The sequence below is a fragment of the Prionailurus bengalensis genome, chromosome C1, assembly GCF_016509475.1.
Source record: "Prionailurus bengalensis isolate Pbe53 chromosome C1, Fcat_Pben_1.1_paternal_pri, whole genome shotgun sequence".
Taxonomy (NCBI): domain Eukaryota; kingdom Metazoa; phylum Chordata; class Mammalia; order Carnivora; family Felidae; genus Prionailurus; species Prionailurus bengalensis.
This window is the reverse complement of record NC_057345.1, coordinates 107,961,891-107,966,810: the sequence shown is the minus strand read 5'-3', so window position 1 is coordinate 107,966,810 and position 4,920 is coordinate 107,961,891. Positions and strand designations below refer to the sequence as shown.

The 4,920-nt window shown below is 45.2% G+C and overlaps 1 pseudogene; it reads left to right on the top strand.

Annotated features, from left to right (window-relative positions):
- The first annotated feature begins 1,078 nt into the window (after nucleotides 1–1,078).
- On the top strand, nucleotides 1,079–1,650 carry LOC122479457 (annotated as a pseudogene).
- Nucleotides 1,651–4,920: the final 3,270 nt, after the last annotated feature.

Here is a 4,920-nt window from a genome sequence, read left to right as displayed (position 1 = left end):
AGTAAGTGGAAGTGAGTTATAAGTGCCTGCGAGAGAGACAGAGCATAAGCCATGTTGCTAGCCTCTCAGAACCCAAGCTTCTGTCATTCTAGAATACAAAGCTAAATGACAGGCAGTTGAAAAGTAAATGGACACACAGGCTTCTGATACAGGCATGGGGCAGGGAGGTAGGTGAAGGTAAGCCCAATCAAGGAATGACCTCTTGGGCCCCCAGTTTGAGAACTGCCCCAATTCTTCATCTGTCACATGAAACTGGAACTGCTGGTCAAGAGAGAGCCTCAGGCAAATCACTGAGTTCTTGCCCCAATGGGGACAATCCCAGAGCAGGAAGTTTCCAGTAATCGAAGTGACAAGACATTTTGGGAATTTCAGGTGGATTGCATTTGGTTTCCAAACAACTGGTCCAGCCCAGCCTTAGGCTTCTTCACTTCCTGAAGGTGGGCACCACCGAGCCATATAAAGGGGACACCTGCCACATTGTTGCCACCCTTTTCGTGCTCAGCTCCCCAACAGCTCTGGAGAATCAAGTGAATCTCATGGGGGGTGGGGTGGGTGGTTCTATATGCTTGGGGGATATGAGATGATGTTTGGAATTAATTTGTAAGCAGCAATAGCTGGTTTTCCTCAACGACGTGCATACTCTTCCCTGGGGAATTGAAAGTTGTCAGACCAAGGATGTTTGTGAGCTAATTTTTGTTGATGAAGTATGTGTCTTTCTATTACAAGGTTGAAATTCTTAAGCAAAACCTAATTAAGGGAATAATATTGAGCTGAAACAAGTGAGGGCAAGAGTTTCTCTTTGGTCATGACATATTAATATAAGAGAGAGCATCCTAATGTATTGCCAGCCTCTCCATGAGCCCTTTGAGGGCAGGCCTACACTTTGGCAATTCTCCCTGAATAGACTTTGTCTTAGCACCCAAAGCAGCTTACTTCAATCTTAATCAGGGCCTCATGGGAACTGATGTGGTAGAGACTTGCTTTGGTATTGGCCAGGAATTCAGCATCTTTTTTTTTTGAGATTGTATTTGCATACATCCACTATCTGTTGCTATCTCAAGACAGAGAAGACAATTTTGTCATTGAAAGAGGTCAAGAGAAGTTGAGATAAAGTGGCCCCAAATGCACAAGATACTGATGAGGCATGATCCTAACAAGAACAAAAAGGGGAGCCACACAGTCTAAAGGAGAGAGTCAGAGACCAAAGTTTGTCCTTGGAAATAATTGATGGGTTTTGGCTTGCTCTGTCTGCAAGAGGGATCCTCTTGTAAACAATGACACTTGCATTTTGACCTTTGCATTTTTTTAGGTTCTCTGATATCCAGAAAGATGTCCTATCAGCAGCAGCAGCAGCAATAGTGCAAGCAGCCCTGCCAACGACCTCTTGTGCTCCCACCTCCCAAGTGCCCAGTGCCATGCCCACCGCCGAAGTGCCCAGTGCCATGCCCACCTCCAGAGTTTCCACCTCAACTCTGCCAGCAGCAGTGTCCCCCTGTGCAGCCACCACCGTGCCAGGAGAAGTGACCACCCAGGAGCAGTAAGAGCAAAAGCCATCAAGACCATCGTGCAAACAAATCACAGGTCTCCCCCATGCTCCAGCAGCACATCTTCTCTCCGAAGCCTGCCCTGGTGGCAGACACCATTCTCTGAATCTCTACTCTGCTCTTCCTGGGCTGAGGTTTGACATAGAAGAGACTTAATCCTGAAGTTGTTCTCTTTCCTCTTAGGGTCAGGCTCCTCTCTGAATTGGGACCACTCTTCCTCAGAGCCCCAGGAAAAGCATCGGGAACAAGTCTACCTTTCTTAAAATACAGCCTTTCTTCGATCTGTGCCTAAGACCTGGGCAAGGATTATTTTCTTTTCCTTTCTTCTTCTTTTTTTTTGGGGGGGGGGGGAGTGGGGGGATTTGGATAAATAAAACTTTACTTCTCCTTCCCTAATAAAGCATTGTTGATGATGAAACATAAGTGTCTTTCTTCTTTAATCTTGGTTGTTAACTGTATCAGATTAGTGGGAAATTGTTTTCGTTTGGTTTTTCTGTCAGGAATTAACCACTGAATTCTAAAGGATACAGTCACAGTTAATCGTGTTTGATTTGAAACGTGTCTGTTTAGGTTGAGTAAAGAAATAAGTTTGTTTGTGTGTTTGTTTGTTTTAATTAGGCCAAATGCCAGCTCTGCTACTTACAAGTGATGTGTTCTTTCTTTGCTAGAAAATGACATCTTCAGCTCAGGGTTGTCTAAGAATCTACCCATTTGTTCGGTCATCCAAAATATGTACTATCACAGGAAAACATATTAAATACATGTACCCATAAAGTGTGTACTTTATGCCTGGCTCCCTGCTGTGCAAGGGGTATACAGTGGTGGGCAAAATACCAACATTTTGTCTTTGTGGAGCTTAAATGATGTGGGAAGGAGAAGTTAATGAACAAATGAATATAAATCAGTGTATCATATCAGGTAGTAATAAATGTGCTTGAGAATAGTTATTAAGTGGATTTGGAGGATAAAGAACAATGGGCAAGGGAGGTGGGGTCTGCTAGTCTCAGAGCCCTGAGTGAAATAAGTGAGCCATGGGAATAGGAGGAGTAGGTCCATCCAAGCAGAGGGAAGAGTAAGGAAGATGTGTGGTCATAGGACATCAACGCAGCCAGTGGCTGCATTAGAACGAGTGGGAGGGAGCATGGAGGAAATGAAGATAGTGAGAGAGTCACAGGCCAGATCACGCAGGGGCTTGTTGAACTCAGTAAACGTTTGGGACTTTGTTCAAGTATTATGGGAATGGTATGCACTAAATTTTATGCCTACGAAATTCTCCTCTATCATATACCATTGCTTGTGCTACATAAGCTTGCTTATGTAGCATATCCTAAGAGAATAAATTATGCTTGCAACATTTTGCCTTGAAAAGGTATTGGGTTATTTATTTGTTGGTTTGTTTATAAAGTTTATTCATAAAGTTTATTATTTATTTTCAGAGACAGAGAGAGAGAGAGAGAGAAAGAGAGACAGAGAGAGAGAGAGAGAGAGGGAGGGAGGGAGAGAACCCCAAGCAGGCTCCATGCTCACCACGGAGCCTGAGCGGGGCTTGATCTCATGACCATGAGATCATGGCCTGAGCTGATATCAAGAGTTGGACGCCTCACCGACTGAGCCACCGAGGCATCCCAATATTTGGTTATCAAAAGGTTTGGATAAAAAGATTTAAATATCAAAGAGTTAAGTTTTAAAGTTCATTGGCAAACATGGAAGTTTCTTTCTAACTGCTAACAGGTAAGACGTTTGTCAATTGTCCCACCTTGAAAGGAAATTTAACCAGTTCATCTTCAATATTAAATCTATGGTTTCTCATGGCTCACAGAGCTGTTCCTGCTGAGGACCATATGCCCACGGGATGCTGGAGTGTAGAGGTACATGAGTCTACGTGAAATGCTCCAAGTTGTGGGGTTTTGAAGGTAGATGAGACCACCACCGGACGCTGATAGTTACTTTGTATTGTTGAGGCTCACATCTAACTTTCTTTTAATCACCACATCAAATGGGATAATGTGTGTCATGTGTCCAGCATAGTTCCTGCACACGGGACTTTCAACCAGGAGCAGTTCCCATTTTATAATCAGTGTCAGTGTTAGAGCAAGCACCTAGTTAGGCTTTACCAGGATGCATGGTGTCCAGCAAAGGGGGAGTCAGAGCCTGTTATCAGGAACCTCAGCAACCTGTCCTGGCAGCACCCCACATACAAGGACACCAGAAACCGGATCAAATCAGACAGGCCTGCGACAAAGGAGGCCAGAGACCCTGACATAAGGGAGGAAAGGCTTGAAAACTTGCCCCCCTCCCCCAAATCTCCCCCCCAGGTAGTGAACAGCCCATCCCCTAGTTAACTACTGTCAAACTCTGGGGTGCACAGGTCTCCCTTGACCTGCCCACTCTCCCGTCTCTGGAGTGCACCTTCTCTCCCAGAAGCTCTTCACTTGCACCGCTCAGCTCAACCACTGTCTGTGAATTCTTTTCAGGGATGAGACTAAGACCCTCCGGTGACATACCCAGGGACAGGCCTCAGGGCCTGGAAGTCTCCCCAGTCTACCCGGCAGCATCAGCCTATGACCTGAGTGAGGACAATAGGGAGTCAGAGTTAACATAGGGAACAGGGTTTCTCACATTTCTACCCCTAACCCCTCACTGCCATGCCCCCCAGGACCTGCTCTCAACATCCATACCGTGGGTTGCCCACGCTCTGCCACCTCGACACTGCTGTTCTGAGCTCGACTGCCGTGGGGTCCCCCACAGATTCTTTTTCAAGTCAGAGAAGCAGTGGGGGAAGATGGAAGGGTTCCTGTAAGTACAGAGATCCTCTCGCCTCATTTTTTCCAACAGACTCTTCTGAATCTCACAATCAGGTGCAAAAAAAACCTTGATTTTATTTTTTTAATTTGAAGTATAGTTGACACACAATGTTACATAGGTTTTCAGGTATACAACATAGTGATGAGAGAAGGGATTTCCTTCCAAGTCCACAGGACTGTGTATAAACTCTGTTCAAACCGCAATCCTGACTTAAGACCACTAGGCTGGCTTTGTGCACGTGCTTGGTGCATGCATAGCCTCAGGGTAAAACCATCTTGTCCTTGAGATATGAATCAATGCCCCTGTTTCCTGGGGAACTCGGGATTTCTGCCCATGTGCTAATCTATATCTTTTCCCCTTTTACAAGATGTATGAAAGTATATAACCCTGCAAAAGTGTTCGTTCCTCAAATCACTTTCTTCCCTACGAAGGTCGTGTTTCCTGGGCAGCTGTACAAACTCGGGCTCAAATAAAACTCTTTCTTACTTGAGGAGATTCTAAAAGGTTTGTTCAATTTGCATTGATACCGGAGACTCAACAACTCCTCTACCTGTTATGCTCAGCTCACAAG